Here is a 16748-nt window from a genome sequence, read left to right as displayed (position 1 = left end):
ACACAGGAACTCTCCGCGCAGTAGGGGTGGCATGGGGTGCACTTCCTCAGAGGTAGGTGAGCTAGGAATTCATGTGTCCAACTGTACTTTAGTTCCTTCGCCTCTTTTCTCACCCTACATTCACCCGTTATGTTTTCTTTCAATTATTTATAGGATTCCCTCCACATCTTACACTGTCAAAATTACTATTCATATTTAGATTCCTGATCACCATTAACACTTGTAACTTTCTTGAAATTACATTTGTTCCAACAACCTGCCTCTCTTGTTTTTACAGTTTTTCTCTATTATCCAAAATTATTAGTATCTCCTCTACAAACATTACCCTTTCCTTTTATTCTGCACTTACACCAAATTCAGGAAATATTCTTCAAATATTTTTCAAAAGGCTCCTCATTACCATTTACTCTGGGAGCGCCATACTCATCAACACCATAGCTTTAACCTTCACGCAACTCCAAGTTTAAATCCCAATGCTAAATCCTTTAATAATTCTCAAAACTCTGTTAAGCTATCAATCTACTTTTTTATATTATACTTGATATCTATGATATCGCTATTGCACATTTATAATTAATAAAATCCTTAAGAAAAGCACACTTGAAAGACTACTCTTTTCCCCCGTCCTCTATACTAACCTAATTGTACAGGTACTAAACATATTCTAGTTCTACCCATTTCAATAGCAGATACAATCAGTCTTTTCCCTCCCATTGCTGCACTACCTGCCAATTGGACTAGTATCATATCTAACTTTCTATCCTTTATAAAAACCTACCACAAATTTCTGCCCTGTGATTCAGATCCATACTCATTCATTACCCTAAAGACTTGGTATCATATTTTGCATCCATTCTTCAGCAATGTCAGTTCAGTATGTTCAGCTGCATACAGGATGCTCCTAACCATGTGTAGATTTTGAAACCATGCCTGGGACGAGAATGTTATATACTTCTTGTCCTGACATCCCACAGGAGGACAATTACTCTCACTTATCTGACGTAGTTAGATACCATTCGTCTTAAAAGAGAGATGTCTGTCTAGTGGACATTAGTTTTCTGAAAGGTTTTACAGCTATTAACTCGGTGCTTCTCTGCCCTGAGATAAAGAGCTTCAAATGTAGAGCATTAGCCCTTCTTAGGGGGTCAGGGGATGGTATCCTGATAGACCCCTCACTACCAAGGCGGTAGAGGTTTGCTTAGTTGCCTGACCTGGCCTGACCTCTCTCTCTCTCCCTCTCTCTTTTAGATTTAGGATTAACTAGTAGAATAGCCAAATTTGCCGGCGATACTAAATTAGTCATAAACGCTGTGAACTCAGAAGACATAGAAGCCTTGAGAGGAGATCTAATTAAGTTGGGAGAATGGTCCCAATAATAGCAAATGCCTTTCAACTGTGGGAGGTTCAAAGTCATGCACATAGGTTATAGCAACCCACAAACTGATTACTCACCGCTCGGTGATTAAATAAAAAGTGTTTACCAGGAGGAAGATCTCGGTATTACTATTAGCAAAGATTTAAAATTCATCAAACAGATAATAAAAGTTGAAAAGGAAGCACAGAAAATAATAGGTTGCATAAAGAGACAATTCAAATACAGAAACAAAAATACTGTACTGCAGCTATACACATCACTAGTAATACCACGTCTAGAATACGGAGTCCAGGTCTGGGCTCCAAATATTCAGAAGGATATAAATAGACTGAAAGCAGTACAAGCAAGGGCCACCAAGCCAGTACCAATACTAAGACAATTTACATATAGTCGGAGAATGGAACGTTTAAACTTATTTGATCAAACTCGACGACTAAGGAGACAACTAATAGAGACATTCAAAATTCTTGAAGACTACAACAACCTTTTCACGCTTAGCACAAATGACTCCAGAGGTAATGGATAAAAACTGGAAATGAAAAGATACAACACAACTCGGTGTGGTGATTTCTTTACATACAAAATAGCAAAGGCATGGAACAGACTTTCAGTGGATGTAGTAAACAGTAACACGGTAAACAAGTTCAAGAATAAGTTAGACGAGTTCATAAAACGCTTTAAGCGTTCAAACCAAATCCCTCTACCCATGAGCAAATGGAATCTCCCCGGATGGACTAAAATGTCTTTGAGACATCCAAAATCCTTATAACTCTCTCTCTCTCTCTCTCTCTCTCCCTCTCTCTCTCTCTCTCTCTCTCTCTCTCTCTCTCTCTCTCTCTCTCTCTCTCTCTCTCTATCCAGCTTATTCATGTAATTCCCTGTAGGCGTTATTTCAACCAAAGGTTTATGGTATATCATAAAATCTACTTAGGCGGTTGCTATGGCAAAATAAAGAACATATGGTTTGACAGAAAATCCAGTTAATATTCCAGACAAGATCCTAAAAACTCTCTAAACGTTTAAACTAAATCACTCTACCCAAGAGCTAATCGAGTCTCCGTGGATGGACTAAAAGGTCTTTGAGACATCCAAAATCCATGTAACTCCTTAAAACGCGCTCTCTCTCTCTCTCTCTCTCTCTCTCTCTCTCTCTCTCTCTCTCTCTCTCTCTCTCTCTCTCTCTCTCTCTCTCTCTCTATATATATATATATATATATATATATATATATATATATATATACATATATATGTATATATATACACATGTATATATACAGTATATACACACATGTACAGTATATATACAGTATATATATTTACACATGTATATATATATATATATATATATATATATATATATATATTTGGTGTGCAGCAGGGTCCAAAAAACATCAGTTAAAAGGCCATAATTTATTTAGAGACGTTTCGAACATTGCAATGTTCATTATCAATCTGTAAAAGATATAAATATAAAATTCTTAAAATTTGTACAATAATTTAAAACAAAATAGTAAAAGAGTATTAAAACATTATTGATTTTATAACGGAAAATCGTAAAAAAACTAAAACAGTAAAACAAAAGAGAACCAGTGCTCACCAGACCATCCATAGGAAAAGGTGAAGAACGAATGAGTAAAAATTGTTACCCATCTACGACTTCAGTTATGCTAAGAAAAGAGGAGAGGCAGAGATATTAGAGTTTAAAGAAGGAACAAGCCGTTTGATATATAATGACTCAAGGGTAGTTAGAAATTCGCTTTGTTTTGTCCCACCAATAATTTTAAAGTGTTTTTTGTTTACTTGTATTTTGCAAATGGCGGCATGATTCCTTATATTCGAAAATTCTGGGTTACCAAGTCTCTGACCCGTTCTAAAGCTGTATCCCATATGGCTACAGTATCTCACCTGCAACAACCTTCGGCAAGATCCAACATAGATACCGGGACATCCCGGGCACTTGAATTTATAAATTATGTTGGACCTCATGAAGGTCTGCAGTTTGTCTTTGTAGCCAAAAAATACATTAATTTTGAGTGGATTGATTGGGATTAGTTTGATGTTGAGGCAGCCGAACTCTTTTTCTATTATTTTCTTAAGTTTGATGGAAAACTTGTTGTCAGATAAGTAAGGAGTTGTAGCGAAAATATTTTTCTTTTTGACATTATACGATGGTATTGTAGTGGAGAAATGTCGTAAAAGGAGCTTGTTTATAACCTTATGAACCATACTTTCAGGGTAAGAGTTTTGCTTGAAAAAATTAACTAAAAATAAAATCTCCTTATGAAAGAGTGACCAGCTTGAGGAATAACGCAGCGCCCTATAAACAAGTGTGTATATAGTATTTAGTTTAAAATTAAAAAAACAGGAACTATAAAAATTGTTGGCAAGGCCAGTGTATGTCTTTTTTCGATACACAGTTGTAATAAATTCACCATTGTCTCTGCTTACGTTAATGTCTAAAAAAGGTAGAGAGTTGTTGTTCTCTTTTTCTATAGTGAACTTCATATTTTGGTGTTGAATATTTATATGGTTTAAAAACATTTCGCTATGCCATGGTTGTTTAAATAACACAAAAGTATCATCAACATATCTTCTATAATACACTGGCTTAAAAGTGTCTGGACAACTATTTAAAAAATTTTCTTCAAAAGATGACATAAAAATATTTGCAAACAAGGGTCCTAACGGGGAACCCATGGCAACTCCATCGACCCGCGAATAGAGTTGGCCATTAAAAACAAACATGGAGTCTTGCACAGCAAGCTCAAGAAAAGTCTTAAAATAATGTCTGTTAAAACCATGAAAAATAACTTGATCGTCATAAAAAATTTTATCTAAAATAATATTAATTGTTTCATTTAGTGGCACATTTGTAAAAAGAGATTCTACATCAAAACTTGTCATATGTAGATCACCATCTTGTAAAATTATTTGTTGCTGAAACTCACAGCCATTTTTTTTTTTTTTTTTTTAGTGAGAACTGATTGCACGAGAAATCACTGAGCAAAGAGACAAGGTGTTTTGATATTGTATAAGACGGGTTGTTATAGGCTGCCATAATGGGTCTGATTGGAACTCCTTCCTTATGTATCTTTGGTAGTCCATATAAAATGCTAAAAGAAGAACCTGTCACAAAAAGTTTCTGATACGTTATTTCATTTAAAATACCTTCATTTTTTAGTTTTCTCAAAAATCTGTTAATTTTGTCTTCTTTTTTGTAAATGTCCAAAAAATTTGGTTCACCATGTAACTTAAATTTAGTTTGGTCTGCAAGAATGTTATTAACCTTATCAATATAGTCTGATTTATTGAGCAGTACAACACCTTTACCCTTATCTGGTTTACAAATAACCAAACTATCTCGTCTTATACAATATCAAAACACCTTGTCTCTTTGCTCAGTGATTTCTCGTGCAATCAGTTCTCACTAAAAAATGGCTGTGAGTTTCAGCAACAAATAATTTTACAAGATGGTGATCTACATATGACAAGTTTTGATGTAGAATCTCTTTTTACAAATGTGCCACTAAATGAAACAATTAATATTATTTTAGATAAAATTTTTTATGACGATCAAGTTATTTTTCATGGTTTTAACAGACATTATTTTAAGACTTTTCTTGAGCTTGCTGTGCAAGACTCCATGTTTGTTTTTAATGGCCAACTCTATTCGCAGGTCGATGGAGTTGCCATGGGTTCCCCGTTAGGACCCTTGTTTGCAAATATTTTTATGTCATCTTTTGAAGAAAATTTTTTAAATAGTTGTCCAGACACTTTTAAGCCAGTGTATTATAGAAGATATGTTGATGATACTTTTGTGTTATTTAAACAACCATGGCATAGCGAAATGTTTTTAAACCATATAAATATTCAACACCAAAATATGAAGTTCACTATAGAAAAAGAGAACAACAACTCTCTACCTTTTTTAGACATTAACGTAAGCAGAGACAATGGTGAATTTATTACAACTGTGTATCGAAAAAAGACATACACTGGCCTTGCCAACAATTTTTATAGTTCCTGTTTTTTTAATTTTAAACTAAATACTATATACACACTTGTTTATAGGGCGCTGCGTTATTCCTCAAGCTGGTCACTCTTTCATAAGGAGATTTTATTTTTAGTTAATTTTTTCAAGCAAAACTCTTACCCTGAAAGTATGGTTCATAAGGTTATAAACAAGCTCCTTTTACGACATTTCTCCACTACAATACCATCGTATAATGTCAAAAAGAAAAATATTTTCGCTACAATTCCTTACTTATCTGACAACAAGTTTTCCATCAAACTTAAGAAAATAATAGAAAAAGAGTTCGGCTGCCTCAACATCAAACTAATCCCAATCAATCCACTCAAAATTAATGTATTTTTTGGCTACAAAGACAAACTGCAGACCTTCATGAGGTCCAACATAATTTATAAATTCAAGTGCCCGGGATGTCCCGGTATCTATGTTGGATCTTGCCGAAGGTTGTTGCAGGTGAGATACTGTAGCCATATGGGATACAGCTTTAGAACGGGTCAGAGACTTGGTAACCCAGAATTTTCGAATATAAGGAATCATGCCGCCATTTGCAAAATACAAGTAAACAAAAAACACTTTAAAATTATTGGTGGGACAAAACAAAGCGAATTTCTAACTACCCTTGAGTCATTATATATCAAACGGCTTGTTCCTTCTTTAAACTCTAATATCTCTGCCTCTCCTCTTTTCTTAGCATAACTGAAGTCGTAGGTGGGTAACAATTTTTACTCATTCGTTCTTCACCTTTTCCTATGGATGGTCTGGTGAGCACTGGTTCTCTTTTGTTTTACTGTTTTAGTTTTTTTACGATTTTCCGTTATAAAATCAATAATGTTTTAATACTCTTTTACTATTTTGTTTTAAATTATTGTACAAATTTTAAGAATTTTATATTTATATCTTTTACAGATTGATAATGAACATTGCAATGTTCGAAACGTCTCTAAATAAATTATGGCCTTTTAACTGATGTTTTTTGGACCCTGCTGCACACCAAATATTATATCTTCACCTGTAATTCCTATATATATATATATATATATATATATATATATATATATATATATATATATATATATATATATATATATATATACACATAAGTAAATATAGTTAGATAGATATATCTGGTAACCATAAACTATCTTTACAGTTTAAAGGGGAATTGAAAAAGCAAATTTTGAAGTGTTTTTCCTCAACTAATACATCTCTATAAGGGGACCATTAGTTTCACGAAGCACATCAAGACGGTACTTTGTGTCTTCCCATGTTTGCTGTAGCCTAGCCTCATCAATAGTGGCATTTTCCCTATTGGAGCCATTGAGCTTATATCATCTTGCTTTTCCAACTAGGGTTGTAGCTTAGAAACTAATAATAATAATAATAATAATAATAATAATAATAATAATAATAATAATAATAATAATAATAATAATAATAATAATAACAATGATGATGATAATAACAATGGCATCATTGATCTTTTGCTATAGATAATTTATATCCCGTATCTTTGTTCGATATACGATACTTTTAACATACCTCATAGAAAGAAGCCCAGGGAAGTGATATCTGGTGAACGAAGAGACTTCCATTCCACTCATTTCAATCCACAGGTCTGGAAATTTTTGTTTAGAAACCTACAAACAGGCAATCCTCAATGTGGTGGTGCACCATCTAGCTGGAAAAGGATGGTTGTTTGAATGTCTTATAGTTGTGGTGCAACATACTCAGTTAAATGGTCACGGAAAATATCTGCAATAACTGTGCAATGATTCGATTGCACATGATCCAACACTACTCATTTACGTTTGGACCATCTCCATGAAGTTCCCTGTAACAGAGGGCTATTCTCATTACCATACTCCCACAACATGTGGCTTCAATTTACATATTATTATTATTATTATTATTATTATTATTATTATTATTATTATTACTTGCTAAGCTACAACCCTAGTGGGAAAAGCAGGATGCTATAAGCCCAGGGGCTCCAACAGGGAAAATAGCCTAGTGAGGAAAGGAAAAAAGGAAATATAAAACATCTTGAGAAGAGTAACAACATTCAAATAATCTCCTATAGAAACAATATAAACTTTAACAAAACAAGATGAAGAGAAATTAGGTAGAATAGTGAGCCCGAGTGTACCCTCAAGCAAGAGAACTCTAACCCAAGACAGTGGAAGGCCATGGTACAGAGGCTGTGGCACTACCCAAGACCAGAGAACAATGGTTTGATTTTGGAGTGTCCTTCTCCTAGAAGAGCTGCTTACCATAGCTAAAGAGTTTCTTCTACACTTACCAAGAGGAAAGTGGCCACTGAACAACTTCAGTGCAGAAGTGTGAAGAAGAATTGTTAGGTAATCTTATTGTTGTCTGTTGTATGAAGACAAAGGAGAATATGTAAAGAATAGTGTAGGCAAAGATAAAATGACCCGTAACCAGAGAGAAGGATCCAATGTAGTACTGTCTGGCCAGTCAAAAGATGCCGTAACTCTCGTCTTAGTTTATCCTTTGCCTCCGATGCCTTTATGAGTTGCACTTTGCAATCGTACAATAGTGATTTCTTGTGTAGGACTTTAAGCACTGTTGAATGTAGGAGCTCTTGTCTCACAGCGGTATGGATGGACTTGTCTTACTTACACGATCGATGTTTTCCTTAGATATTCTTGATCGTCCATTCTTCCCTTTATCTAATGCTGTCCCTGTCTCCATGAATTTCTTGTACAAATTAACAGAAGTGATGGTATTCCTAGTATGGTATTCCACAGAATCTGAGTCTCCTGTTTCAGTAAACAATGGCTCACATTTTACCTTTTCTTAAGGAGTACCAATTTTAGAAGTTTATTCAATAGTACAAAAAATGAATAAATATATTGTGAATATAAACTTTGAGAACTCTTGAGTACATGGGACAAATCCTATGAAGATATCTTATCAGTGGCCTTTGTAATATAACCATTGAATTATAAAGTTACATTACAGATTCGCTGTTTATTGGATAGAGGTTACATATATACAATATATATATATATATATATATATATATATATATATATATATATATATATATATATATATATATATATATAAAATGACTGTGTTAGGTGGTATATCTTAGCAATCCATGTTTGCCAACGGTTATACTCGTATAAGCGGATGAGCAACTTGGTGGAGTAATGAGAGCTTTGGGTTTGGAGGAAATGCCACCCCCCCCCTAAATCTCGATGAGGTCAGTGGCAGCAGGGCGACGGATGGGTTTAAGGCGATGGACAAACGGTTTCTTCGGCTTTTAATCCTGATGTCTGGCGGTTGATCTTACTAGAATTATTATGGACCGGCAGGGGTCACTTGCCCTATTTAGATAGGCCCTGTGCATCACAAGGAAATGGCTATCCTTTGATGTATCTAACTAATGAATCCTCTATGGATATAGTCAGTCATGGATAGAGAAGATGAAAGAATGGCCCCCAGTCCTGGGGCTAAGAATCTCCCGGTTTATAAACATTAAAGAAAAACTGAAAATAGGTAATTGGAATGTTAGAACCATGAATCAGGTTAGGAAGTTACAGCATGCAGAGAGCGAATATATGAAATATAGTTCGGATATCTTGCCCCTAAGTGAAACACATTGTAAGGGGATTGGTAAGGAAACTTTAGATCAAGGGAACATATATATTTATTCAGGAAGATCAGATGGAGCTGGAAGAGAAGGGGTAGGAATGATGATGACACCAAGAGCAGAAAAGGCATTAACCGAGTGGAGAGCTGTAAATAGTAATTTGTTACTAGCAAAGTTCAAATCAAAGCAGTGCAATATGAGTATTATAGTTTGCTATGCCCCAAAAAATGATTCCCCTGAAAAAAGAAAAGATGAATACTATGAAGAACTACATAAGATGATAGATGAGATCCCTGAGAGAGAGACGAAAATTGTGACTGGTGACTTCAATGCTAAAGTTGGAAGAAATAATCAAGGGATAGAGAATGTAATGGGTGTCGAGGGTCTTGGCGAAGTTTCAAATGAAAATGAAGCACAATTCATAAGTTTCTGTTAAGCGAAAAATCTTGTCATTGGAAGTATTCTGTTCCAACATAAGAACATCCACAAGTATACATGGACTTCACCATATGGCAATTACAAAAATCAGATAGATCACATTGCCATTAACAAAGAGAGAAGGAGGACTCTGAGAAATGTAAGAACCTATAGAGGTGCAGATATTGGTAGTGATCACCAGCTCCTCATTGCCACACTGAAATTAAAACTGAAACCACTCAACAGAAATATAGATAGAATACCTAGGTTTGATACAAATAATCTTCTAGAGGAAGAGCACAGAGAAACATTTGCAATTGAATGTAGGAATCGATTTGCAGTCTTAAAAACTTTAAGAGACGAAGAACAGACAATTAACGAAGAATGGTGTGATATTAAGAACATATATCAGTCAGTTATTAGTGAAGTCTTGGGGACAAACAGTTACAAGGAGAAAGCCATGGATATCGAATGATACTTGGGATACAAGGAGACAAAGACAGAAATTGATTGTTGAATGTTTTCGAGGAAGTAATGATAATTACAAGGTAGAGCATGCTAAGTATTCCAGTAGTGACCTTACCTTGCCTTATTTGCCTTATTCAATGTTTGGGTTCCCCCAGATCCCTCAGTGTGAGGCACCTCGTATATCCACCACAGACTTGCTTATGCATCTTCCTGTGTATTTTCCATCTTCCAGTCTTGGATGATCTGGGATGCATCTTAGGTGTTTATCGAGCTTATTCTTAAATACATCTACGCTCGCTCCTGATATGCTTCTTAGATGAGCTGGCAGCGCATTAAATAGTCGCTGTATTATCGATGCTGGTGCGTAGTGGATTAACGTCCTGTGTGCCTTCCTTAGTTTTCCTGGTATAGTTTTGGGCACTATTAATCTACCTCGGCTTGCTCTTTTTGATATTTTTAGCTCCATGAGGTTTTCAGTAATTCTTTTGATTTGTTTCCATGCTTGTATTATCATGTAGCGTTTTCTTCTCCTTTCTAGATTGTATAATTCTAAAATTTGCAGTCTTTCCCAGTAGTCAAGGTCCTTAACTTCTTCTATTCTAGCAGTTAAGTACCTTTGTACAATCTCTATTTGTGCAATATCCTTTTGGTAGTGTGGGTACCATATCACATTGCAGTACTTGAGTGTACTACGTACATATGTTTTGTATAGCATAATCATGTGTTCAGTTTTTCTTGTTTTAAAGTGTCTGAATAGTATTCCCTTTTTTGCTTTACATTTAGCCATCAGTGTTGCTATTTGGTCGTTGCATACCATATTCCTGTTTAACATAACACCAAGGTCTTTAATTGCTTCCTTTTTTGTGATTGTCGCGTTTTTAGGTCCCCTGAATGCATATACCATTCTTTCTGTTTCCATAATTTATTGATTCAAATTTATCGGAGTTAAATACCATCCTATTTATCTCCGCCCATTCGTATATTTTGATTAGATCTCTTCGTAATGAGTTCCTATCTTCATCACAAGTAATTTTTCTATTTATTCCTGTGTCATCGGCGAAACTTCAAATTACAGTCTTTAACATTACAGTCTATGTCTGAGATCATACTAACCAAACAGCAGTGCAGCTAATAACGTACCCTGTGGCACGCCAGATATTATGTGAGCTTCATCTGATTTCTCATTTGCAACCACTATCTGTTTTCTGTTTGCTGAAATTCATTTTCCTATCTTTCCCACAATATTATGCTTTCTTATTTTTTTCTCTAATATATTGTGGCCTTCCTTGTCAAAGGCTTTTGCAAAGTCTAGATAGACCACATCTGTGTCTTTTTTCCTTTATCATATTTTTATATATGTTTTCATAGTGTGCTATCAGTTGGGTTTGTGTACTTTTTCCGGGCACAAAACCGTGTTGATCTATATTAAATAAATTATTTTTAACCAAATGATTCATTATTTTCTTTTTTATTACCCTTTCATACACTTTCATAATATGAGATGTTAGACTAACAGGTCCATAATTGTTTGCCTCCAGTCTTTGTCCACTTTTGAAAATAAGTGTTATATAAGCTAATTTATGTTAAACGTATATCTCGCTCATATCTACACTTTGTCTTAGCAGTATTGCAAGCGGCTTCGCGATAATGTGTGTAGTTTTATTTTAACAAAGTCACTGGAACTCCATCTGGCCCGGCTGCTGATCTATGTTTGATTTCAATTATAGCCTGCACAATACCTGCTTCATTAATATATATATCCGTTAGATATTCAATATTTTCTTCTCTCATTTCTGTTTCATTATTTTTATTCGCAATTCTTGCCGTGAATTTACTCTTATATTTTTCTGCTAATATGTTGCATATTTCCTTTTTTTTGTTCGTTAACTGTCCTTCAATTCTTAGAGGGCCTATTTCTAATCTCCCTTTATTCAGCTTTTTTGCATAGGAGTAAAGTACTTTGTGATTTTTCTTTATATTTTGAAGTGCCCTTTCTTTTAAGTCCCTTTTTTCATTCTCTTTCGATTATACAATCTTTTTTTCTGTATTTTCTATCTTACTTTTTATATCCATTATTTTCCATACATTTTTTTGTTTTGCAAGATTTTCCTTCAACTTTTTAATTTTTTGAAATAAGATCCTTCTGTCTCATGGCATGCATGTCTGATGTTTATTTTTTTTTTTTCGGTACATATTTTTCAACAATTTCCTCCGGTATTTTGTACAGTATACCCGTATTTACCTGTATATTATCACTTACTAATACATTTTTCCAATCTTTGTTCAATTCTTCATTTATTTCTGACCATTTTATATTCTTACCGTTAAAATTATATTTTCCATATCCTTCCCATCGTTTTGTGCTTTGTTTACCTCTGCGTTCACTTACTTTGGAATGGACTATTAATTCTACGACATTGTGGTCTGAAATTCCTGTGTTATACACTATTATTTCTTTAACATAATTCACCTCATTCACAAATACTAAATCTAGGACATTGTCCTTCCTTGTTGGAATGTGGTTTATTTGTTGCATACTATGTTCTAATAGCATATCTTGAAGCTTTTCAAACTGCCTCTTAACTTCTGTGCTACTATTACTCCCTTTTTTATGTTTATATACAACCACTTTCTTCGATCCATTCTTTCCAATCCACGAAAAGAAAGTTAAAATCTCCGGATAGGAGGATATTCCAGTCTTTATGGTATCTATATATCATCTATTTTTTGTATTATCATGTCAAACTCCTTAGTGTTTGGGGGTCTGTAAACTACAATATTCACTAATTTTTCATATTCAAATTCTACCGCAATCAATTCACATTCTGTGTTGCTGTATTTTTCACATATATTGCGGTTCCCCCTTGATTCCTATTTGTTCTGTCTGATCTATATGTTTGGAAACCCTTTATCTGGTCATCACTGCCAGTCTCTTGGGAATACCATGTTTCACTTATATTTAATATATCTATTTTTTTCAATTTGGGTTAGTTCTTCTAAGAACTCTACTTTCTCTTTAGAGTTACTCGTGACTAAACCCTGTGCATTCATCGCTATGATGATTTTTGTTTCATCCCCATTATCTAGTATTGATGATGATATGGATTCTCCTATGTTTCCTTCCTGTACTGATATGATGTTGTTTTCTTCATTTCCAGGAATTCTGCCATTAAAAAATCCAACTTTTCTATTATATTTGCTCTTTCACCTTCATATTTATGTTTGTGTGTATACCTGCAATTACCCCCATATCTGCACCAACCCCTGACATTATAGATGCATTCTTTGTAGTTTGTCTCCAATTGTGCATATATGGGTTGAAAGGCATCATATCTTGGGGCTTATTGTGCATAGAGCGGTATATACTCGGCTTGTTTTTTTTTTTGTTTTTTTTTTGTTTCATTTTTGCTTTCATTTTTCTTGTCTGTTTGCTTTTGAATTTTCTGACTTTTAATCATGGCTGCAGGATGCATATTTCGACAATTTCTGTTGAATTTGCATCCTATTCCTTCTTTCAGTTTTTTGCATATTTTTGGATGGAGATCTCTGTATTCGTCTCCATATCCGTCTACATATGCACATTTACCATATATTTCATAATTATTGCATATCCTTGGATGCTTGTAGTACCATATTTCGCCAAATCTGCAATTCCTTCTTTTCAGTAAATTGCAGACTATATCTTTCTTTTTTTCTTGCTCTTCCCTAAAAGTATGTAGGTCTCGGTAGAGTCTCTTGGGTTTATTATTTGTTTTTCTTCTTCTTCTTCTTCTTCTTCTTCATCTTCAACTATTTGCAGATTCAGTCTTGATTTAATTATATTTTGTATCCCGACTAAGCATGTTGAGCAGAATACCTTTGTGTCTTTATTATTTATTTTTTGTTGCATTTCAGCACAAGTAGGATGTGTTGGTACATGACATGCATCACATTTTCTTAATAATTGTTGCGGATTAAGAATACTGTACCACATCTTACATGTATTGTACCATTTTGGCATTCTTTTTCTTAATGCATCAATCAGCATATTCACCATATTGGATTTTTTATTGTTCTTGAATGGAATGTGCTGATTGATGTAAACTTTTTTTATAAGTCTCTTTATCACCTGGATCTTCTTTGGAATTTCTTCTATTATTTTGTTCCAGTTTGTTGGATCGTATTGTTTCAATATGTTTGAGAATATTTTTCAATCCCACTGGTTGGAGCTTTTAGTGACCTCTGTTATCAAGAGGTCTAGTTCTTGTTGTGCCAACTCAAGGAATTTACTCTCACTCTTGCTGATTGCAGCAATATCCCTCCATGCTTTACTTGTGTTATAGCCTGCCATCTTGTTCAGATTTTTAGTAATTCACTAGATAACTGTCCTATGCCGACGTTTCATCCCACTTTTCTGACCTCAAACTAATCACCGACTATTCACGAAAACTTGTAGCTATATTGCACTTGATAGGCTTTTGTCATTTGCATTAAATCAGCTGATTTCTCGGATCACAAAATAGGACTCACTAGCATACAGTAACACTCACTCTCAGAGAGGTCAAAAGAAAAGTCAGGAATGATATGACTGGAGAGAGTATTTAGACAGTGAAGCAGATGAGGCCGACAAAGCTATGAATACAGGAAGTGGCTATGGTGTGAGAATTGCTCATCGAATTATTAATGAAATCTCGACTGGGGCAAAGAAGAAGAAGCATATACCCATCAAAAAGAGAGATGGCTCTGTTATAGCAACAGAAGATGAAGAAAGACAACGTTGGATGGAACACTTTAGTGAGGTTTTGAGTAGGACATATGAAGGGAATAATTTGACTGACATACCTGAAACTGATGAAGACCTTGATGTGCCCATGAATGAATTCAGTGTGTTTGAAGTCGAAGCTATCCTCAAAACAACTAAAGAGATGGAAAGCCCTTGGATACGATGGAATAACTGCCGAGATGATATTGGCCGAAAATGAAGTGACTACCAGACTACTTACAAGAATATTTTGATGAATAGCTAAAAAGGGAGACCTGATTGTTTGTAATAATTACAGAGGCATAACACTTACGTCAGTTGTTATGAAAATATATAGTATGCTTATTCTTAAGAGACTGGAGAAAAAGATTGATGAAAAACTGATAGATGAACATGCAGGATTTAGAAAAGGTAGAAGTTGCACTGACCAAATTTTCATTTTGAGACATGTACAGCAATGCGTAGAATATAGAAATCCCTTTTAATGGTATTTGTGGACTATGAAAAAGCCTTTGATAATGTGCACTGGCCAATTTTGTGGAGAATCCTGCGTTATTATGGAATTCCTCTTAAATATATAAATTTGATTAAGACTGTTCATGAGCATAGCAAATGCAAAGTTAATGTTTATGGAGTCTTATCAAATGAGTGTCCAGTGAACAGCGGAGTACCCCAAGGGAGTGTGTTGTCATCTATGTTGTTTATCCTCCTCATGGATTTGATAACGTGTAGAACAGGCAGAGACGATGGAGAATAATAGGACTGGATTGGTGATAAGAATTTAGGAGACCTAGAGTATGCTGATGATGCTGTCCTTCTTAGCAGAACACCACATGATTTGCAATGCTTGATTACCAGAATGCATGAAATATCACACAAAGTGGGGCTGAAGATTATTAGAAGAAAGACAGAGATGATGAGAACGGAGTATGCAATGGAAGATGAAATATCATTGGAAGGAGGAAGTATTAATGAGGTAAAATCATTCAAGTATTTAGGAACAATGATCTCCAACACAGGGTCTTCAGAATTAGTTTAGTGAAAGAATGAAAAAAGCAAATCAGACAACGGCTAGGTTAAGTAAAATTTGGAAATCAAATTGCCTAAAATTTCAATTAAAAATCAGACTATATATCAGTTTAATGAGATCGGTGTTACTCTATGGACATGAGTCATGGTATGACAATGAAATAATCTCCAGTATATTTAGTAGATTATAGAATAAAGCCCTCAGAAGGATATTGGGAGTTGAATGGCAGAACAGGATTAGAAATGAAACTATAAGAGAGATTACTCGAGTACCATATGTGGCTGAGATCATGATGAGGGGTAGATGGAGATGGTTTGGGGGGCATGCTATTCACACTCCCCAAGAGAGATTAGTTCACGTTTAACCCTGGATCCATAAGGCACTAGAAGAATAGGAAGACCTAGGCTTACATGGCTTAGGAATATAAAGTGCGAAGTAGGATATGATGAATGAAGTATTGAATTAAAAGCTCAAGGCAGGGACGACTGGCAAAATCTAACCGAGGCCCTTTGCGTCAATAGGCGTAGGAGGAGATGGTTGTATATATATATATATATATATATATATATATGTATATGTATATATGCATAAAGTTGAGCTGAAAATATTCATTAATATATGTACATATATATAATTTATGTATTTATGTATATATATATATATATATATATATATATATATATATATATATATATATATATATATATATATATATATATATATGTAATATATACATACATATGTGTAATTATATATATATATATATATATATATAAAAATTACATACCATATATATTCATAAAACATTGCTGTAAAGGGCTTTAGAAGTACTACAAATGACTCAAAACAGTAAAAAGAAAAAAAGAAATAATTACCAATCAAGTCAAAAGTACATTAAATAATGGCAAGATAATTATGTGATGATATTCAATTACAACCCTGCCATTATTAGGTCATATAATTATGTGATATATTTTTGCCATTTTCTCATCATCACCTACATCTGATATGCAGTTGTATTTTACTCCTTTTATATATTTTTGATTATGAATTATTCAACTTTAATCT

At 34.2% G+C, this 16748-nt stretch overlaps 1 protein-coding gene across 1 annotated transcript in view; it reads left to right on the top strand.

Annotated features, from left to right (window-relative positions):
- The window catches only part of LOC137650854 (vesicular glutamate transporter 1-like), a 407643-nt gene that overhangs the window by 307457 nt on the left and 83438 nt on the right, over positions 1-16748 (top strand). The window lies entirely within an intron of this gene.

Source organism: Palaemon carinicauda, chromosome 12 (assembly GCF_036898095.1).
Source record: "Palaemon carinicauda isolate YSFRI2023 chromosome 12, ASM3689809v2, whole genome shotgun sequence".
Lineage (NCBI taxonomy): Eukaryota > Metazoa > Arthropoda > Malacostraca > Decapoda > Palaemonidae > Palaemon > Palaemon carinicauda.
Note: the sequence above shows the minus strand (reverse complement) of the source record. Positions and strands in the feature narration are given on the sequence as shown.